The 23,920-nt window shown below is 36.7% G+C and overlaps 1 long non-coding RNA gene across 1 annotated transcript in view; it reads right to left on the minus strand.

Annotated features, from left to right (window-relative positions):
- LOC140683938 (uncharacterized) overlaps window positions 1-22,814 on the minus strand; it is a 45,272-nt gene extending 22,458 nt beyond the window's left edge. Inside the window, exon 1 of the long non-coding RNA XR_012055608.1 lies at window positions 15,273-22,814. This is a non-coding gene — a long non-coding RNA (uncharacterized lncRNA). The remainder of the gene's footprint in view (window positions 1-15,272) is intronic.
- Window positions 22,815-23,920: the final 1,106 nt, after the last annotated feature.

The following is a 23,920-nucleotide window of genomic DNA, read 5'->3' on the forward strand; positions in this document are numbered from 1 at the left end:
GAAAGTGAATCAGCCTGATGGAATTAATGCAATAACTACAGATGCAGGTCAATTATAACTTCCATCTTTATGCACTTTACTGTGCAGACTAGTATAGGAAAAAATATGGTATTTCTTTACAATGGTTATAATAACATTAGAAGAGCCAAAACCTTTACAAAAATGTATTTGAAATAGTAGTAGATGTAGAAAAATAAACAACTTCTGACTCCAATGAAAATTATTTCTATGTAACAATCTACTCACTGGAACTTTCTGAATTGACAAGGAACAGTGAAACACATCTGACAGACGCCTGTGACTCTCTTCAGGGTGGGGATAGTCAGAGAACAGAAAGCTAATCAGTTTGGTTAGTTGATGCTGCATGAAAACAGATGAGAACCTGCACACAAACTATGCAGGACTCGTCTTCCAGGATTTTCAACCCTTTCGATAATAGTAATCTGTCCAAAGTTTCACTCTTTTTCCAGCATAGGATTGAGAACTGAAGTTCAATATCCTACCTTCACATAATAAGAGGTCATTTAATATCTTGTGGCCATTCATATAAGACTGATACAAAGTAAGAAAAAACACAATCTAAGTGTTGAAGACGCCTCAGTTCCAAAAACCATGGCTTCCTACTTCCAGAAGCTTTTTAATTTCACGGTGCTCAAGATCAAAAATAAACCAAGGTACTCACCTTACAGTAAAATTAATACAAAAATACATTGTACTGGGTCTGGCTCAGATGGAGATAATTTTATTAATGGCATCTTCTGTGGTTCTGTGGTTTGGGTTTGTGACTGGAGAGTGTTGGTAACATAGAGGCATTTTGACTGCTACTGAGCAGTGCTTATGCCCACGACACATTCAGAAAATCCTCAGGCACTGACAGAAGCCCTTAGGCATGTCACCCAAAACATCTTGGCATCTCTCACGACAGCTAGCATGCTTTTATAAAATAAAGTGATATCTGTTACAAATATTCTGCTTTAGACAGATATCTGAAATAATTCAGATAGAATGCTGGTTCCATTACCAGTTCATTCCTCAGATGACAAAATGATACTGCCTTCATATCATTAAAGCAGAAGCAAGTGAAAATAAAACCTGAACAGATTGCATATAAATTTAGGATTTCTCTTTCTACCGAGTAGCAAAGATTAATCAGTTTTTTTCCTTGTGCATTTGTATTCTCATGAATAATTATTAAATATTTGATATTGTGACTCACACATAAAAAGAGGATGTAAAAATTACTGGACTACTTTTATATTTAAAAGTTTATTGAGTGATTATATGTCTTTCACAAGATTATGCTTTATGAGAAGGTTTTTTTGTTTGTTTAAAGGGGTTTTTTTAGGTCTTCAACTTGTTTTAAACATTCTAGTTGTACAGAAACAAAATATTTACTTCTCTCCTTTTAAAATAACTTCATTAAGGAAATTATTTGTGAGCAGGTCAGTTTTATCTGACCTAATGAATTCACAAACTTGACTAACACAATAATTTACACAGAAGAAAGGACTTCAGAAGTTATAAAAAACATTCAATTCCCACAAGAAAATGATCTCTGAATTTACCTAAGTACTCTTACTCCTCTTTCTCCTACCCAATTCAAATAATTATGTATTTTGCAGTGCATTATCTAACAGATGTTTTCAGATTTTTTGCTGTTTCTACTGTCTAACCCATAACATTTATCATACTGTGCATCTGGAGTATGGACTTTCTGGGCTGTTTGCGACATGAAACAGAATTAAAGATGCAACTTATATTAGCTGAAATACAAGTACCAAAGCTGCTCGCTTGTCAGCTACTTTAGGAAAATTATCAAGGAAACAAATAGAACATTTATCTCTGTCACATTCATTAACATAACTATTACAAGTTATTTTTGATTAAATTAAATATTCCTTTCTGTGCCTAAGTACTCAGAAAATATCTGAGGGAATAAAAAGTAAATAGCAAGAACTGGTAACAAAATACATCACCATTTACATCTGCACATTTATCTTCGTACCCTGCTTAACAAGTACTTAACCTACAAATCCATGGCTTTGAGGACTTGCTATAGGGAACTTATGTTCCAATTTCAGGATTTGTATGGAAAAAAAAAAACCATTTAGATGAATTGGAGTCTTTCTTTTTCTGCAGTATATTCTTGCGTTCACACTGGAGCAGTCAGAGATGAGAGAACATGACATGAGAAGAAGGTGGCACAACCAAAGCTCGTGTGATGCTGAAGGCAATAAACTCAACCAAAATACATTTTTCACACTTGGATATATCACATATATAAATCAAAATACTTAAATAAAATAAAACATTCCTTTATCAACCACACCTAAAGCAATGATTTTGGCAGTTTAGCAAAAATTACAGTGGCCAACAATCTGATGTTTAGGTCTTTTGGTGAGATTTAGCTTAGTTTTAGAGAAACATTTTGCAGGATTGCTTAAACTTTTCGTAGTTCACTGATCTGGTCTGCATGTTCACTTTAGTTTCTTGTAATTATAACACAACCGTCAGAATTTTTTTCTCCAAAGAAATAACCTGTTTATTCTTGACTTTGAACCAGTTATAAATTTGCTTAATATGTTAGTTCTAACAATTGCATAAATATATCTTAACTGCATACTTTACTGGAGCTGCTGAAATGGCGCACTATTTCTTATATAGCTAGATGAAAAGTAAATTATACAATTTTAATGACAGCCCAGGGAACTTCTTTACTTGCCTGAACATCCAGACATCTGCTAACTGTTGCTATCAAGACTCTGGCTAGCTCTAAGGAAGATGTTACTGGATGAAATTTTATGACACTTGCTCTAAAGAAGGTTAGAATCAGAGAATCAGGAAGGTCAGTTTCTAACTTAAACATTTATGAAGACAGAAATAATTCCTTCATTTAATGCACTTTTATGTGCATCTGCTGAAGAGAGGAGATTGCATACAAAAGGATAAAGACATCTCTATTCTGTCAGGAGAGCAGATAAGTCATTCTTATGCACCAATAATATCCTTTAAATTAGCATAATGATAAGATCAAAAAAGTAGTCTCATACAAACAAAACTCTCCCCCATCATGTTTCTTTCCTCCTAGAACATAATAAAAATCTATGATACAGACCCTTGGGCCAAAATACATATAATGCAGCAGGTTCATGAAATGTGTAGAACTTTAAACAAGGGTGGGGCGGAGTGGTGTCTATGAAATATTAAAAACTTTTCTTAGGAGAATAGCCTTACAGAAGATGATTCTACAGAATACAGACTTCTAAGTTTGTCTAAAATTTGGCTGAAAAGTGCTGAAATACTTCAAACTTTACTTATTAGGTAATGTCTATGTATCTGACAAATTTTTATTCTTAAAATGCAATTCATCATACCAAACTTGAGATCAGTTATTTTTATATTTCAATTAATCACATTCAACACAATTTTCTGTTATCAAAGCAGAATGTGTAGTGTTCACGTAGCTAATTTGCCTGCAAGTCAGCTTTTATTCAAAGGAAAGGAAGGAATGGAGAACGGAGGTGATAGTAAAGATATCAGCACTGTTAAGTGCAACATTCAAAAAGCCATGTACTTAGGTGATGTCTCCAGCCTTCAATAAAAAAAGTGATTCCTTTTTAAAAAAGGTAATAATCTAATAAATAATCTAATTAATTATCTTATCAAATATTAAGAGCAGTATTAAAATTTCTGAGGAAGACTTCTCTTTTCATGACATTTCCACACTTTTGGAGTTATCAGAGTAATTCAGTGTTTTCCACTCAAATACGCCCAAGAGTAATTAATTCAAATCCAGCCATAATAACAATATACTTTATCAGTTAACCCGATATGATTTTTACATCTAGGTATTGCCTTTTCTTCAGAGGAAATACTGAACTGCATTAATTTAATTTTTATGAAGTAGAGAAACTCAGACCATCACATTTTAATTACTTGCTGTATAAGATTCCTGTCTTCCTTCTTGTTTTGATCTAACAATAGCATTTCCAAAGTTAGCAAATATAAGCATGAATAACAGTGAATAAAATAATAAAGCATTTAATTTAATTAAAAATTTAAACAACAACAAAATTTAAACAATAAAACCAACAAGGATAATGAAAAGTCCTTTTAATATTTTTAAGTGGTTGTTGGAATCTGAAAGACTCAGTGTGAGACAGCTCTGTGAATCTGCAAGAAAACTGCTGATTTAAAGCAACAAATTTTAACATTTTCATATTAGAATTCTTTCAAAGTAAATTTTTTTCTGAGACACAATATTTTACCATGTAAACCTGGGTGTCTTTTGACTCTTGCCTAAGTTAAAACCCAGACTTTGAAAGCAGAAAAGTCATAGTTATATATAGGAAGACATTGATTACAAAAGCCTTTAATTCAAAAATACTTTTATGCTTCCCATAAATTTATTTCCAATCATCATCACACAACAGAAGCTTAATATAATAAAACTAAAATTATATCACAACATAGAAATATATAGAGTGCATCACCAGCTGAAAACTCCTCAAATTATTACATATACTTCCTACAAGTATCTCTTAGCAATGGAGTTAAATGAAAATAGAATTTTTCACTAAAAAAGTTCAGGTGATAAATGTGTCCACAAAATCATATAAAAGCCTATTGAGATATATGATAAAAATAAGCCCAAAGGGACAATGTAGGACTTACAATAAGTTTAACTGCCAGCAAAGTTTTAGAGCTGCAAAGCACAGAAGTACCAAACTCTGCCTTGGGAGCAATTATTTGGGGGTTTTGTCTGTATGATCTTCCAATAAGAAACACAAAAATCTTTTCATTTGGATGTAGTGTTACATATAATTAATATTAGCTACCAGTGTAGCAAAAGAGATGCCCACATTTATTTTACAAAGAGAAAAAGTAAACAAAATTAAGAGAAAGAAAGTAGAAGACGCAGTATAAGCCATGACTGGCCTAAAGTTCAGAATTGAAGGTATATTTGCATTAACTCAACAGGGCTCAGATTAACTAGATTGGCTCAGGATAAAAGTCTATTTTTATTCAAATTACAAAAGCCATAAGTGAATTATGTGTAAGGGAAGATACATGGATTTATTCACAAAACTTCAGCTATCCAAAAGTTTTGGTTTTCATAAAGCTAATCTAGTTGCTAGGTTTCCCTCTGCTGCCATAAGGGAAGACTGGCAACTCTGAAGTAAAATTCACCTCATCTTGTCCAGTTGCTATAAAATCTGTTAAGGTGTGAACACATCTGTTCATTACTAAAGTAACTTAAGATTAATGTCATCTTATGAGGTAGCAGCAGAAAATATTGATTAAAAAGTAATAAATTCTTGCTTGCATAATTAAATTGCTTGCTATATGCATCTAGACAGATAGGTGCATATGTATGCAATGCAAAATAAATGCTACAAAGCCAGAACACTAAGCAGTCATTCAGTGACACATTTCAAGAATGGCCAATATGTCTTGAATTCTGCTGTACATAATCTTATGCTGCACTTCAAAGCAGGGTTCTAAAGCACTGGGATTACTCTTGTCTGACTTGTGATAGGCTGTGAGGCTGAGTAAAAATAATATCTACGTCTGTGTCATATTTATAGAGAAAAAAGTTTCCATCTCTTTGTTGTTGTGGTAACACGGGACTTCTTAGGCATTTCAACAAGAAAAAAAATTATCTCTAGGGTTCAAAAAGAAAAATTAGAACTAGAATAATTTACCTTTTTTTTTTTTTTGTCCTCCTTAACTAGAGGCAAGTTGTTGACTCAAGTCCCAGAGGCTAGGAGCAACTTCAAACATTACTTATTTAAATAAACAAGGTCTGATGCAAAGACATTTGAAAAATATAAAGGCATATAAAAGTGCACTTTATAAAGTATTTTGATTACTAATCAGTAATACATTACAAAGATAATGAGTTGACTTAATGAGAATTTATTGGTGTTCCATTACTCTATCAAAACTATGATGAGACACAGACATGTTCCAATGTGAAATTGAAATACAGTGTCCAGGGCACTTCATTTACAGCAGTGATGTTACTTTTTCCTTTGAAATTTCTCTAGTCACATCATTCACCCCATTAATCACTTAGAGTATTCTCAAGAATGGTTGTTCATATTTTTAAAATGTTCTTGCTGTGATATTCATGTTAAAATTGATCAAATGAGAAGATTATTTCCCAAAACATTTACTTTAAAGAAAATTGTAGGGGGTTGTGGAAACAACAAAAATTTCATATGCAAAGTAGTCAGATTTGAGAATAATTCACTGTCAGTGGTCTTTTAAACTAATACGACATTTTGACTCTAAATAAAGATCAGGAGACATCCCAAAAGACTGGAAGAAGGTTAGCATCAACCCTATCCACAAGGAAATTATAGACCCATCTGTCAAATGGACCCCACAATTAGGAAAAGCCAGCACAGACTGACCGAAGTGTTCTTGGAAAACCTGATTGTCTCTTACAACAAATGAACCTGCTTGAACATTATCTACCTGGATTACTCCAAGGCTTTTGATATGGTTTCCCATGGCCTCCTCCTACAGAAATGTGGATGTGATGGTGTGGATGTGTGATCCATGCAGTGGGTGGGGAATTGGCCACTCAGCCGCACCGGGAGGGTGGTGGGAAATTGCTCCCTCTCACCCTGCCACAAGTGGAGTCGCCCAGAGAAAGCTAATGGGCCCAAAGCTGTTTAGTACTTTCATCAGTGGTTTGGATTATGGGATCAAATGTACCCAGATGAAGTTTGTCAGTGAGGTCAAACTGAGTGAGGCAGTGGACACTTTGGAAGGGAGAATGACCCTGCAGGAAGACCTGGACAGGCTGAAAAATTGGCCTAACAAGAACCTTATGAAGTTCAGTAAGGACAAATATCCTTAGGTCTTGCACATGACAAAACATAATCCAGGAGAGCAGCACAGGCTGAGGATCTACCTGGCTAGAGAACAGCTCTATGGAAAGGGACCTGGGGATGCTGGTGGACAAGCAGCTCAGTGACTTCTTCATGATCTGTTTGTAAAACTGAAGATGACACAGACAACTTCCTGAGTTGGCAAAATTCAAATAATAAGGCTTAAGATGAGGAAGAAGTCATTCATGAAGGAAGAGGTACCTGATATAAATACAAAAAGATGCTATATTTCACCCTGATAAGATATTTGATTTGGAAGGATCATATTGGCATAATCTTGGCATCGTGGGAGTCAGACTTTCTATCTGTGATGGTGCTGGGCTTACAAAAAGCATAAGACCCTGTTCAAGACCCTGTTCATAAGACCCCATTTCCCTGTTCAGGAAATAACAATCCCTTACAGGTATTACAAAATATAGAAAACCTAAAAGGAGTCTGATACATGACTTAGTCTGCTGGGAGAAGAGAGGAGGAGAAAGAAAAGAAGGTAGAAGTAAACCATTGGCTGTTTCTAGCCATGGCACCAAAGGAGAGTGGAAATATTTTTTACCAATCTCACCTGACTTGCCTCACTCCTTCCTGAAGGACATGGATGAAAACACAAGACTTAATTTCCCAGGTCCCACTCTTGCATGTATTTCTGGCATTTCTTTCTCATTCTCTGCCCATTTGGATGGCTGCCTCTTCCTTCAAGCATTTTCTTGCATGAAGTCAGATTTTCTTTCTCCCCAGGGGTCGTCTCATCTCCTTTCATCTTGTCTCAGCTGCTCTAGGACCATGGGCTGTTTTTTTTGCTTCAAACCACAGTAAAATCTTTTGCAGTCCCCACCTGTGACACATTTTTTCCAGCTTTCCCTTTAGTGCTGTTCCTAACTCTAGTCAGGAGGTTTTTAGGTTAGTACCTCCCTACACCCCCATGTACATGGCCATTGCACATCCCTCTTCCCTACACAGGCAAACCTAGACCATGGGAGTGATTTCTCCTGGTTTTTTCCTATGTTTGTAATGTCAAATTTCCTGCCTGTTCCTGTTCCAAATAATTTCACACCATTGTAGCTTTGGTCTTCTCTGAACTACAGTCAGGCAGTTCCTCCCTGCCTTCTCTGTGCCTGTCTTCTGCCCTGTGAGGTTCCACTGTAGTACAGCCCTTGGACTGAAGCATGCTCAGTCTGTCTTTAAAACTGGCTCATGTCTGATGTTCAAGAGGCACACAGAATGTGATGACCTAACACAGACGCTGAGGAATGGCTCTTCAGAGATACCAGCCACTAAACCCACTGCAGATTGTATACAAACCATGGCAATTTGAAAGCAAATTTTTAAAATGCTTACACAGGAAGAGGCAAATGCCTTTCCCTGATACAAAAGGCTGACTATGTGAAGAAATTCAATCCACATACTTGAAGTCTGACTGAATTAAAAGCTTTTTAAACAGGGTCATAAAATGGGAAATTTTAGATGTTCCAATTTACAAGGTAGGACAGGGGAGAAAGGGAGAAAGGAAAGAAGCACTTTCAGCCCTGTCTGTGGTATCCAGAGCTTTAACTTCAGTGTCTATTAACTGTGAACTCAGAAGGAAATATCATTGTATAAAATACAATAAGCCTGTGAAGCAGTCATGAGGTTTCAGGTTTCCCTACTGCTTTAAACTAGGCTTACTCTGACTCTCCTCTGAGCCCAGAGAAGTCTTTGTAGTGTGTGTCTGCTTCAGCAGGGAAGGCAGTAAGTTATTCCAGTTGCTCCAGTTTCAAATAGCATCAGATGTTCTGCAGAGAAGGACAGTGGTTTAAGTCTCCTCAGGTGGAGAAAGCAGAGCTGAGACCTCACACATTTAGGAGGAATGTGTCTTTAAAGAAAAGCATGCCTGCATGCTGCTCGTTTGGACACTCACTGAAAAACATTAATTCTGAAGAAAGAGATCTCGTTACACTGTGCCAGACACCAAACCCTGCAATCATAAGCTGACCATGTGAATTCTCTTGACCGCTCTTTCACCTTCAAATTCCCCACCAACTTAGTCCAGGTAGCTCCTCTACTCTGCCAGTCATTCTGGTAGGTAATAATAAGTTCTTCTTCTAAGAGGAATATAAAATGCCAGATATTGCAAATGTTCTTAAGTCTCACTGGGTGCCATAGGCAGCAGTGAAGATAGGACTGAAATAGATTTGTTTAGTTATTGCCTGGAGATTTTATTAATCTAAACTACATTACACACACATGCCTGTGCCAAGAGACAGGTTCCAAGCATCAGACATATTTATCCATTAAGTAAATCTGGGCTAAAAGATTTAGCAGGAATTATATAAACATTGTTTTCAATACTTTTCGTCAAAAAGACCATGGTATAATCATCATACTTTTCAAAAAAAAGCAACAAAAAAGTAGCTACTTTAAAGACCTGATGTAAATAACTTATATGAAATCTAACTCCTATTTATACAAAATATATTTTCTGTTACTTGAAAACTATTCCACCTTTGCCCTGGTTATATTCCCTTTGAAAACTAAAAAGTATCTCTCATCTGACCCAGTAGATCAGCTAAATTTTCTATCTATTTATTTGATGTTATTTTCTTAGACTAGCCTAGAATTTATATTTTCCTTTTTTGCAATATTAATATATAGAGAATATCAAGTCATCTAACATGCCATTAATGTATTTCAATACTATACTAATACCTTCCCTTTGGATTAATTAAGAAAGAAAAAGGAATTTTCCATTGTATAAGAATCATCCACAAGCTTGGCTCTATAAAAAAGACAGATAAAATTGTTGATCCAATAATTCTGCAATTCTTTGATAAAGTTAAATATAACTGCAGCAAGATCTTGCAGCATTGTTTTCCTACAAAATCTATATGAAGGTGTCAGTCTGCAAGGAAATAATAAAATAAACACCAGGGACTTTGCCCGACCAAATTCCACCAGTCAATTGAGGTTAAAAAAGAAAAAGATAAAGACTTCATCTAAAATCAAATGTAGTGTGATTAGAAGTAGGCAAATCACAGCATAGCAATATCTGAATACTGAAGGGTTAATTAATACAAATTCAGGTTTTTGTTTGTCTCTTCCATGGGACAGTGTTCATCTTTTTGAATAGTCCACATAGAATCATAGAAATACTGAAGCACATAATTGCAGAGTATTCTAAGCTGGAAGGGACCCACAAGAATCATTGGGTCCAACTCCTGGCCCTGCACAGTACTATTCCCAAGAGTCACACCATGTGCCCAAGAGTGTTGTTCAAATGCTTCTTGAACTCTGTCAGGTTTGGTGCTGTGACCACCTCACCTGTTCCAGTGCCCAGTCAGCCTCTGGGTGAAAATCATTTTTCTAATACCCAATCTCAACCTCCCCTGACACAGCTTCAGGCCGTTCCCTCGGGTCTTGTCACTGGTCACCACAGAGAACAGTGCCTGCCCCTCCTCTTCCCCTCATGAGATGGCAACAAGGTCTCCCCTCAGCCTCCCGTTCTCCAGGCTGAGCAGACCAGGTGATCTCAGTTGCTCCTCATACAACTTTGCCTCAAGGCCCTTCATTGTCCTCACAGCCCACCTTTGGACACCTTCTAGTAGTTAAATGTCTTTTTTATATTGCTATGGCCAAAATCGCCCACAAGACTCAAGGTGAGGCCCAGTGCAGAGCAGAGCAGGACAATGACAATCCCCTCCCTTGCCTGGTTGGTGATGCTGTGCCTGATGTGCCCCAGGACACAGCTGGCCCTCCTGGCTGCCAGGGCACTGCTGACTCATGTTCAATGTGCCACTTGTCAGGACCCCCAGGTCCCTTTTCACAGTGCTGCTCTCTAGAGTTTCACTCCCCAGTCTGTCTGTATATCCAGGACTGCCCCATCCCAGGTGCAGAATCCAGCACTTTGCCTTGTGAACCTTTATTTGGCTGGTGATTACCCAATCCTCTAATTTACCAAAATCTCTCTGCAGGGCCATCCCTGCCTTTGAGGGAGTCAACAGCTCCTCCTACATTTGTATCATCATCTGTGAACTTCCTCTGTGTCCCTTCCAGTCCCATATCCAAGTCATTATGAAGATGCTGAAGAGAACTGGATCTAAGATGGATCCCTGAGGAACCCCAGTAGTCACAGGTCTCCTGTCTGATGTCACCCGATTCACTGCAGCCCTTTGTGCCTGACCTATGAGCCAGCTGCTCACACACTGCATCATGTGTTTATCCAGCTGTGTGCTGGACATTCTGTCCAGAAGAATCCTGTACCAAGAGACAGTATTGAAAGCTTTACTGAAATCCAAAAGTATTATATCAACTGGCTTCTCTTGATCAACAGGTGGGTTACCTCATCATAAAAGATGAGAAATTTAAGTTCCATCTTCAATGACACGTTTTGACAGATCTCTAGTCTTAATATTGTTCCCCTATTTATTGTTCCCCTAAAAAAACATACTATACTATTTGAATATAATAAAAAATAAACAAAATAAATAACATCTAAATAGAGGGGGTTTTTAATAAAAGGGCCAGAGCATAAAAGATCTTGCCTTTTCAATTTAAGACATACTTCATAGAGAATGTGAAAGAAAGCAGAACTAATTTATGCCTGCAGTGGGTAGCACAACTTGTATGGTAAATATACATGGGCTGCATACAAGAAAATCAAAAATACACATATCATTTCAAAATCCAATATAAGATCCTGCATATTACCTTATGGTTTACTTCATTTCTAATCTGTACCAAGACTTCTACTTAAAGCACAAATGAAAAGTTAGAGACATATCCTTCATTTGGTTTTCAACAAAAAAAATATTATTATTAACCTGCTGCACTCATATCAGAAATAATCTGTTATTAAATTGAACAATGTTCCAAAATATACTTGGCTGCAATGCTCATATTTTGCCCCCTGGATAGTATTACTCTATGTGGTTAAACACTGAATCTTAATGCATATCTATAATCAGATTGAAATACAGTTCATATGACAAGTCTTGGTTTTCTTGATCTTATTGCTTATGAGTACAATCTTAGCATCATGTTAATACAACCACCACATAAAAACTGTACTTACATTACACATAAATATTAAAAATTCTAAGGTTGCAAAATCAGAGATCAAAATCCTGGGAAAAGACAGAGAGAGCTGGGTGTGTAAGAAAATATATTATGGAATTTTGCCACACTATTTAAAAAAAAAAAATTTAATTAATTAAATGAAAGGAAAGTAAAATAGAAGGAAAAAAGGAAGCTGAAAAAGTCCATACAGTGAAGATTATACTGCCATTTCCATTTTGTCACCTGGACATGCTGATGACTATGACTGAGTGAATTTGCATTAAAACATAAAAGCTATAGCTCAAATCAAGGGCACACATTCTAATTAACTACAGTACATCAGGGAGATGAAATTAAGAGTTACATTGTACCTAGCTGATATGAGGAATGCATGAAGTTCAAAATGGGCTTCCACCATTCATACAATTATCAAGAACTACCACTGATTCCTGTGCCCAGGGGAATGCAGAAACTGCTTGGTTCAATTATTCACTTTTCTGAAGAGCAGAGGCACTGAAAGTATTACAGCCTCTGATGCTGATACAAGAGTTCAGTAATCTGGGAAACTCTGAGGTACAAGGATGTAACACAGGAACACACTGAGAAGAATATTGTCTGCTGTGCTTCAAATTAGTTCCAGGGAGAACCTAGCTGTTCATGCAAAAAATGGTATTAAATGTATGGATCTGTGTCAGGAATTTATTAGCTAATAAGACAAGGTCTGTTGAGGGGAAGGGGATGGAGTCACGGAAAAAAGGAAAACAAGAGAAAGATTATTTGGTGGCAAAGGAATACATGGAAATGTGAAACTTGAAAGAAGTTTGTAGAGGAGAAAAGACTTTTCAGAGGGAAGACTCTAAAACCTAGTTTGGTATCACCCCTTGATTCCAGAAGATCTCTGTCTGAATTGCCTCAGGTCCTGAGTGGCTCAGCTATGAAAAAATAGAACACGTGTGCTTCAGTCTGCAGAATGTTCACCTGTCTTGTCTTTTTGGAAATACACCACTTTTGGAGGGTGCCCATGAGCTCCTGCAGCCCTGCACAAGGCAGAAAATTCCAAGGAAGTTTTAAGGTTATGATTTCAGCACAGAAAGATTCCATAACTGTTTTTCCAATGAAAGCATATTAAGGTCACTCAGAAAAGTTTAAAACATGATGCTTGCCTAAGTCTGTTTACTAGGAGGAAAGACATATCGTGCAGATACTCTTAAATTAGAAGACCAAGCAAACCAAAATTCAGATATTGGTTTCATCTTCTTGTCATATGTGACTAGATATGTATATTATAGAAATTCATTAATCAAGTTCCCAGCATGTAGGACAAGGATTAAAAACAAAACTACATAGAAGTCCAATTAAAACCACTTTAAAGCAACCCTAAAATAGGTTAAAGTAATATTTGTCTAGTATTTCAGTAGTTTTTAGCTAAAAACTCTGTGAAGATAAAGAAAGGCTGGGAAGAGAGAAATGGAATTTGCACATTCACAAGGAAAGACCTTGGCTTCCTCCATGTCTTCAACATCAGCCTGTCCAGGAAACCTGTCTATCAGTGCTGTCTCGAGGATGAGGACACAGATAGAACAGCTAAAACTGATGCTGCCTTCAGTTTCAGGTTCTAGCCTTTTTCTGAAGGTTCCCATTCCCAAAGCAGAGACAGTAGAAAGAGCAAGGTATCTGCTTTAGAACTGCCACAACCAAGATCCAAACATATGAATATAATCTGAAATCAGTCATCCAACCAATTTCAGCTTGGCTGTAGAAAGTAAGTAGAAGATTAAGCAGAATTCAATCCTCTGAAAATAGACCACCATCCCTCAGATTCCAATTATCTGGCATGTCTGCCTGCACCACCTCCCATAAGTCAGTCCATGATCTAGTCCTTCCACTGTTTGAACACAAATGTGAACAGCTTTCTAGAGAAGTTTTTTTCTGAAAGCTCTTTCTGAAGATGGAATCTCACCTTAACTTTCCAACTAGCCCAGGTCAAAGGCAGTTGCACTGTTGAAACTGTTGCAGTCACAGCTGCATGCCTGGACAGTGCCTTGGAGCCTGCTGACACTGAGCGATGAAATCCTTACTGGAGCCTTCCCCAGAGTACACTTTGACCCATTTTTCCTTCCCATATAAAATTGGGCATGGAAGATCACTGGTGTGTCACAGCGATCTTCATCCCAGGATGAAGGGTGTAACCAAGGATTAGGATGTTATCAAGACATGCACTCAGGTCCTGGGTCATCCCATGTTTCTGACATATCCTTAAGCATTCTTTTATGGTCTTTAAGTGAAACATAGAGACATAAAGCTACTTTAAAAGTTACAGGAGGGTGCAAATTTTGGCTCAGACTCCAGTGTGGGAGAACAATATTTTTTATTCTTGATACATCACCAGAGTTTCCATTGGATGTCAATTAAAGTATAAAATAAGCCATATTTAATTTTGTTTTGCTGAATTGCTAGTAAATATGGAAAAATACACGCTGGAAATATTAAATGGTTTTCACTATTAGAAAAAAGAATATATTTTTTAAATAACTAAGCTTATTTTAATTGAAATAAATGTTGATATTTCTTATCTTAGTACAGTATTGCTAAGATAATAAAATTCAATCTTTTTATTTTAATGGGTTTTACTTGTCATGCTAGCAAACATTAGTTAACCAAGAAATTGATTTTCTACAGTGGAATTACATCATTGCCAAACACTTCCAGTGTATTGAATTTTCTGCCCTATTGAAATCCAGCTGTGAAGTTTTTAATAATACCTGCACAGTGTTTATGCCCTCTGCAAGCAAGACACGCATATTAATTATTGCCCTTTTCTAATTTGCTCTGTGTAACAAAAAGGTGAAGACTTTTTTGCTCTGTTTTCATAAGGTGAACTTGCTATGTTCTCTATGGTCTTAGAAACAAGCTCTTCCCCACATTGTTCTAAATAAAGGCCATAAATGTGGGTTACCAGAATTATAAAAAGTAGTCTAGTGTTGTTCTACTACTTGTCATGGTTTAACTCCAGCTGGCAATTAAGTCCCACACATCTGCTCACTGATCCCACCCTTATTCTGTTAGGACTGGGAGAAGAATTGAAAAAAAAAAAAAAAAATTATCTCTGGATTGGGATAAGAATAGTTTAATAATTGAAAGAAAATATTAATTTAAATGAAAATAATAATAATAATAATAAAATTAAGTGAGAGACAACAAAGAGAGAGAGGAATGAAACCCAAAAAGACAAGTAATGCACAGGACAATTTCTCCCCACTCACTGACAAATACCCAGCCAATTCTGAGCCACCACTGGCATCACCCACCCAATACCCCACAGTCTATGTCCTGAGCATGACATACCATGGTATGGAATATCCCTTTGGGCAGTTCAGGTCAGCTGTCCTGTCCATGCTTCCCCACAGCTCCTTGTCCACACCATCGCTGGCAGAGCCTGGGACACTGAAAAGTCCTTGACTTGAATCAAGTAAGCACTGCTTGGTGTTATCAGTGTGTTATCAATATCATTCTCACACTGAAACCAAAACACAGCACCACACCAGCTACCAGGAAACAAATTAACTCCATCCCAGCTGAAACCAGGACATTGCTATCATAAACACTGACAACTGATAATTGTAATTAAGATAAACTATGCAAACATGAAAAATAGAAAGCCTAAATATTTCACTTGTCCATCAGAAGTATGTGGTATTTGAGAGTGTGACTAATAAGAAACTAAATAACAGATTTATTGTGTCTAGCCCATAAAAGGACTGATAAAAGTCTAGCAGATAAAACTGTCTCAAAATGCTTTTTAAATCCATGCTTACAAATTTATGTGTTATAGAAAAGGTCTTAAATACTCTAACTACAAAGCACACATAGTTTATAAATATTCATTTATAAACTAATAAAGGGCATGAACTTCTGTGTCTGAAAATGAAGTTAAAAACCACTGTTCCAAGCCAGTCTTGAATAATTTATTCAAAGATAAATTTATATTTGTATTCCATTAAGTTCCTGTGTGAATCGTGTAGTAAAGGAAAAAGCTTCAGAAATTTATGTTTGACACTAAATTTCAATGATTGGTTCTGCAAAGTGCAAGAATTGCAGAAGACAACAGAAGCTCTGTCTGAAACTTTCTCTCCTCTCAAACACTGACAACAGCAAGATTTCGGAGAGAAGCTTAATCCCTGGAGCAAAAAGAAATGCTTCCCATCACTTCCATGACTACACAGGCTTGTGCATATGCAAAACGTGAATTTAATCAGGACACTTTTTGCCATTGAAACAATATTAATAATGTGACAATGACATTATTGACACTGAGGTTTTATCACTCCTTCAGAAACTATTTTTTTAAGGACCAAATAGAGAAATGAGCTAATATTGGTTATAATGTTGATTATAGTGTTATGACAAAAATTCTCAAACTGCCATTTGTTTTATTCAACCAGCAAAGTTATGTTTTATCTTTTGAACTTTTTGTGCAGGGGTTTTGTATTGTATGAATAGCTGAGAGGTGATAACTATAAAATTATTCATAAGGAGAATTTTTAATGCTGGTAAATTGGATAGCACTTCATAGGATATGACAAAGGAATTACTCTCTCAAGAACTCCCTACTCTTCTCAATATGCACTGATAATATGCTCTGCACATTTATTTATGAAGTCCATGCTATAATGTGTATATGCTTCAGGTTTTCTAAATAAAGGTACCTTCCTGTATAAACATCCCATTTTCCTTCCAATGTAGAAATGTATTTTTCCTACTGCACAAACTTCAAAGATCTATAAATAAAGAAGATGAAACAACATTTACAAATGAATGTGGAGATCTCTCCCCTGCATGTCAATAAACATGAGATCAGGCATTTCTCAGTGGAAGCAGTGGATGGTTTGGCAGTTGGCTGCCAAGGATGAAAATGGTTCAGATCTGAGGTAGATCACAGATGCACAGGCTGTAAACTCTGCTGGCTTATCTGTTGCATACTTTTTGCTTGCCACTCCTTCTTTATTACTTTTTATTATATTAAATTTGATTTCTTTCTCATTTTATCTTTTTTTTTTCCTTGAAACCTGTTTTGTCCCTTAACTATGTGTAAAGTGTGCTTAAAGGTTCAACAAGCTATATGTTCTGTGGTTCATGTTTTACTGACAAAAAAGTACATCTCATAATGCCAGAATTTCCCAGATCCTATGAGAATATATAACACATGATATATTATAATTCTGAATTAAACTGCAGATAAAAAAGAAATTCAATTTGGTGAACAAAAATTAAATTTTTTCAGCCTTTTTTTTTTTCTAATCTTCTCCTTCTTCCATGTTGGACATAATTACAGTACAAGAAATACTAATCCTAACTGAAAAATTATGCAATGATATTTTTAAAGGTAGATTAGATGCATAGAAGCAATAAAATGGAATTAAAGTGAGAAAAATTTTGATTTTGAAGGCTGATCATGCTTAAGGTCTTAATATGTCCAAGGTGTTTCAAACCCCAAATAGTAATGAGAAGAAATAAACTCAAAAATCAGTGCAAGGGTCACTAGAGCCCATGCATTCTAGAGAGTGAATGTTTATTGTGGGAAATAAGAACTCAAAACAAAAGAAAAATTTGGTTTTATACAGCTAAGAAAATAGTGCCAGTTTAAAATAATGGGCTTATAATATTTTCTGGACATATTGGATACAAATGAACACAGTAGCTCCTTTGCCCAAATTTTGCATATAGAGGAAATGAGGCAGAGAAAAAAAAAAAGTATCTGCCATAGCTGATCTATTGTTTCAGCAGAAAATAAAGAATCTGGAATTCAAGAGCTCTGAGGTCTAATGCAGACACAAGAGAGACCTTGCTCTAGGTACATACAGTGTGCTATCATTAAAGAAGTGCATTTTGAATTTAGAGTATGAGACTTCTAGTTTAGGGACCAAACAGGTCTCCAATGCTTTCAGATATGTTAAGAAAAAAAAGGAAAGTGAAAATGTTAAAAAAATAGATATGTCAATATTCATAAGCTAACCTATAGTTCAACTAAAAATGTTAATTGGGCCCTAAAGGAGAAGAAATACCCACACATAAATACCAAAAGATAAACAGTAAGTCAAGTTTTACAGAAAATACAAAAAGCAAAATTTAAATATATTCAAACAGACATAGATAAGATGCACCAGCTCAGCTGCTTGTGTGAGGACTGATTATGACTCTTTGGTAAAAGCATTAGACAATAAGGAACAAAAAATAAATATGCAGATGCTGGCATTTAATGCATCACCTCAAAAATATTTTAACCGCCCTAAGAGAATGTCTATAACATTTAAGAAACACCAAGCCTCATAACAAAATATTCTCTAATATTCTGACATACAAAATACACAGTGCTATACAAAAAAGTTGCAAAGTGGTCTGAGCAGGGCAAAGAGCTCTTTGCTACTTAAAGCATAGTTGAAACTGAAATCCTAATATGTAGGCAAACTGCCAGGCAGAGATGACTAGGAATAACTACTGAGATACAAAGAAAAGCAGCAGGAGAAGAGGTTGGAACTGAGGTAATTTGGTTGGAAAGTGCTGTGTCTTGGCAAGAGAGAAATGCTCCTGTAAAGCAGCATGGCTCAGTAGGCCAAAAACACTATTTAGAATTTCATTTAAATAGAATTTAATTTTAAACACTTGCAAGCTTTTTCACTGATTTTTTTTTTTTCTCACATGGTGTTTCAGTAGAAAACAAGGTGTTTTCTTTTCCATTTTTAATATTTTTTTCTCTCCTCAACATCTTCCATGATCTCTCTTCATCCAAGACACACTCTTGGGTAAAAAGCTAGGAGACAGGAAAAGAGAAAAGGAAAGGAGAAAAAAAAATCAGAATTACTGACAACATAAAGGGAAATTTAAAAAAAAAAATTAAAAAGCGGCATATTCTTATTTTTTAAAAACATGTTTAATTCATAATAAAACAGAGGAAAATCAACACTTATAAAAACAAATTACAGTGTGCGCAAGTTGTTCATTAAACTATGTGCTAATTTTTCCGTTCTTAACCTAAAATTTAGGTTAAAAAACTGAATCTTAAGGGAAACAGAGCAGCCTGTTGGGTAAGTAGTAAGGAGTGCACAGGATACATGCTGGTATTAGCTATGTTTTGTACATAATTCCAGATTATAGTTGCTTAATTAACTTTAAAAATACAGTGAACAAAATCATAGGGTAAATTTGCAGCTGAACAACAAAAATCTTTGGAGGACTAGTTAAACAGAATTTACTGTCAGAGTGGATTAAGTTTTTCAATATTAATCCTAAATTCTACCCTGGTTTGACTCCACTTAATAGTTTTCTTAGAGGTTTGAATGATAAAACAGCAGAAGGCTTGCAAATATTTTGTCACAGATTTCAAGACAATAAGGAAGGATATATGACAGCAGCAAATCAAACCCCAACAACTGTTGTAGAAGGTGCTAAAGATTGCAGTATTTTAGCCAGACCAAGTCAATTCTGTTTCAAAATATTGTTACAGCATATTTAAAAGAGAAGTTTTCTGACTGTTCCAATATTGAAGAAGTCCTGAACAACAAAACAACCAAGGCATACTAAATGAAAAGTGATTGTAGAAGCTGCTGTTAATAGGTTTCAGCCTATAATGAGAACAGCAGCTTCAGCACGGGAGGGTGACTAGTCCCACCTGCTCCCTGCAGGGCCCCAGCCATACACACTGGCCTCAGCAGGAAACACACTGCTGAGCCCTGAACACCCTGGGCATTGCCCACAGAGCAGGGCCTCGGGCTGCCCTTTTGAGAAAAGCAGGTCAGAGGGGCCTTTGACCCAGATAGGTTGTTACTTTATTTGATAATACAGAATGGAAGCATGGCATTTAAAAGGACAAGTTAAAGTTGGAAGCTGTATATTGTCCCAGTCCATGTTGCACTGTGTGACATGCCAGCTCCTACACACACACATACACAGACTCCAGCACTCATAGCTGAGGGAAGTACCACCAACACTGCATAGCTTCTATCTTACTTAAGAAAGATACCATTAACTCTGCCATTTCAATCCTGAAACTGAAAAGGGCAAAAGGGTCTGTACAGACAAATGGACCATACAAGGATTACAAGGGCAGAATTTAAAAGAGGTCATAACAGCACACAGCTATGTTATTTACACTGCTTCTCTAATCCAATGCTGTTTTGGAACAAGAAAGGCCAGCCTTGCTACAAAGTCTGCACCAGGTCACTGAAATCAACACACTTCTGCTGAATTCTGCTGATGTTTAAGCCCCTCAGGTAAAGCCTCCAAAGATTTTCCTCTTTGAAGGCTTTTCTTGCATTAGTCTAGAAACCGTAGGTAGCAACAAAAACACGTTCTGGCAGAGAGTCTTCAAGCATACATAATTCACTAGATACACTTTGCAGGTTCTAACAGCTTTTTGCAGGACTTTGCCCTGAGCCAGTCAGGCCATCAGCCAGCTCTGCACAGGGGGACTGGGTTAATTAAAGCAATTACAGAATATGTTCTACTTATACTCTCTTAATGGCTATTTTTGTCATTAAAACTTAAATCCAAAGCTCACAGAGATTAATTATGAGCTCATTTCTATTTCAATAGAGTTATCATGACTGTAGCTGTTGACAATTTGTAGTGTTACTTTCTTCACAGAAAACAAAGTCCTATTGAAAAAGTCCTGTCCTTCCACTTACTTGCAAGAAAAACTTCCTCTTTTTTTCAATCTTAAAAAAAATAAGCCGATGTTTTCAAGTAATACCTGGTTAGACTCCAGTTCCCAAAAACTAGACAAATATATATTGTTCCATCAAAATTTGTATTGTTTCAGGGCTGTGAATGAAGCCTTGTACGTATGTTGTAATCAGTAAAACACCTGAGAGTTAAATTCCCTGGAAGTGTCTTTTGCACCAGGTGTGGTCCTCACTCCCTCCCCTGGCAGCTGCCACAGTGCAATGGCCCTCCCAGCCGAATGAACACAATCTTGCTGTAGCCCAGTGCTGCTCTTATCAAACAGGAGCTTCTGCAAGACGCCAGGCTGAAGACACATGATCCCTGTGTGCACGGGCTCGGCTGTGTGGATGGAAATAACCCACCCCACTTCCATGAGAGAGACAAAGGCAGGGCTGCATACAGAGCAATAATGGAAAAACAGTAGTCAGAGAGAAGTCAAGGAAAAGCTGAATAAAAAAAGAAAGAAGCAAGTCCCTTAGCTCCTTATAACAACCCCTTGGGTAGAAGCTATTTAAGACGCTTTCTTTGAACCAGGACACCTGTGATTCCACATTTCTCCATATCCAAATAAAAAACTGTAACTTGAGTCTAAAGCATACACTTGTGCGTGTCAAAATAAACACAGAGGTCTAGACCAAAACAAATAAAACAAAAACAAATAAACACACAGACAAGAAACAAACTACACACACACAAAAGAAAAAAAAGAAACCCAAAGAGGAAAAAAATTTACAACCTCCAATACACCTCAAAAGACCTTACACAGACAGTGCTGGCTGCTGAGAGAAATTCTTCAGATGTCCTGGCAACAAGGGAGCAGAAGGAGGCAGTAAGTCTCATTCACTGCCACGTGAGTTCATCTTGCTGGCAGTGAAGTTGGAAAATTTGGTAAGAAACATCTGTAGCTTTGTGAAACCATGTTAGGCTTTGAAAGGAGCAGCATGTGTAGGAGGAAGAGCAGGCAAGTCTTCTCTATAATAGTTCAGAAAAAATCTGTGCAGACAGTTCTACTCTGCAGCAGCACCCCACAGGCCACTAAATATAGGCCTCTATCTTGGAAAAGAAAAACATTTCTCAACAATTTGAGCAGCATTAAATCACTAATATCTACAGAAATTGCCTAAGTACAGAGTGTTTTATACCCGTGAGAAGTCAGAAAACAACTTAATGTCCTTGAGAATACAGAATGAAGGCTTCTACGATGGCCAACACATCTCAAGTGGCCAAGCAGAGCAATTTAAATTGAATCCCTTTTCCAAAATTTATAAGGGAGCTCCACTGACAATGCTTTCTCCATCTCTCTGCATTTCCTATATTCCAATCATCTCTAACATGAAATAATGAACAGGATGAAGGAGGTGAATGGGGAAAAACTTTAATATTTCTTACAATGTGAGTACAGGAAATAATCAGATGAAAGCTGTATTTCTGCATACACCAATAAATGGACCTCATTGCCACAGGATGCTCTGAGGGCTAAAAGAATTTTTTAAAAGGCTCAAAAAACACCCCAAACCCAATACTTAAATTAAAGGAAGAGAAATCCTGTAAGAACAAAACACACTTGTGGATACAGCCTCACAATCATGACCCTCACAGATGGTCAGAGGGTGGATCACATTCAAGAGGTAAACCACTGTAATCTTGTCCAAAGGACCCATTGTTAGGCACACATAACACATACAGAGCACAGACAAGCTACCTGGCTAAGCTGATCAGTGTTTTCATCTAGTACACAATCATTTGTATGCCACTGTCTCCTCTCCTCTCCCACTTACCAACACACCTCCCTCCAGCTCTAGCTGCACCAGTCAGGTTTAACCCTCTGTGGAGGGACATTTCTCCCAGGGGGGAGCCAGAACAACATAGCACAGCATGGGAATGGTGCAACATGAAGATGCCAGTGTTGTATTTGAAAGCACTGACAATCAGTTAATCCAACCCCATTCTAAATAATCTTGCAGCAAATGCACAGCCCTGCTTAACTCAGTAGAAAATAGAGTAATCATATAAACCTGCACCATTTGAGTTAATTCACAACTATTTCTGCAACATCAGGATGTTTATTAATTCATCATTTTAGCATGATATGGAGGAGAGAGACATATAGACTAGCTTCATCTGCATCATTAGAAAAATAAAATCTAGTAATTCCCAAGAAGTTCAGTATGCAACACTGTAGTTCTCCTATGTCTGACAGGTAACATGAGATCAGCTCTGACACCAGGCTTTACTTCATTGTCACAGCTGTGCACGTCTGCTCAGAGCACTCTGAGGCTGTCTTCTGTAGCTGAAGGTACAGAATTTTTTCTTCTCTCACTGCTTGCAAAATGTCCTTATAAATTAATAATTTTTTAGAAACTAAGTAACAAGAGGCAGCAACTTAAGCTGTAAAGATGAAGTGGGGTCTTACTTAAAAGATCTCAAAACTGTAAATGACTATAAACGAGCAACACCTGAAAGCTGTTACTGAAAAGGCTGTTTATTATGCTGGGAATACACAAACACAATGTAAAACTTACAGCTTTGTTGTAAGTTGATATTTGATAACTGCTAATACAAGGATGCACACAAATCATCTATTTCGTTCCAGAGTATAGTAGACATTAAATTTATGTTAATGTGTTCCTCTTTTGATCTAAGGTCATGCAGTAAAGTAATTTCTGCACAGAAACACATCCATGCATGATCTAAACAATGTTTATGCTTATCTAAATTCAGAAGTGGATTGCTGATAATAAAATGTATCAGATTAAATCATACCCAGACTAGTTTTCATTTAAAACAGATTCCAGTGAAAAAGTTTGCTTTGATGGAAATCTACAGATTGGCAAGTGCAAATGTCATCCTATCCTCAAGCAACCTTGTACAAGAATAGTATTTCTAATGATAAAATACACTCCCTGCTGTCCAAATCAGCACAGAATACATCACTTTCATAACACAAAACTTAGGGAAAGCTGCCCTCATTGTGGTTGCCTACCTCCATCTAGTGACCAGAAGAGGTACATAAATTAACTCTACAACAGTCCTTAATCATCTGCTACTGGTGAATAAAACTTATAAATCCCAAAACTCTGTTACCATTAATTTTCAAGTGGTGAAGGAAGTTTATGGATTCCAAAAAATTGCAGAACAGATCTCCAGCATGCTGAAAGATATTTCAATGCATTTGTGCAAGTAGGATGTGCATCTTGTACAGACCTGGACAGGCTGGAAGGGTGGGATGTCAGGAACAGCATAAATTTTAACAACAAAAAGTGCAAGGTCCTGCA

The sequence above is a fragment of the Taeniopygia guttata genome, chromosome 4, assembly GCF_048771995.1.
Source record: "Taeniopygia guttata chromosome 4, bTaeGut7.mat, whole genome shotgun sequence".
NCBI classification, from domain to species: domain Eukaryota; kingdom Metazoa; phylum Chordata; class Aves; order Passeriformes; family Estrildidae; genus Taeniopygia; species Taeniopygia guttata.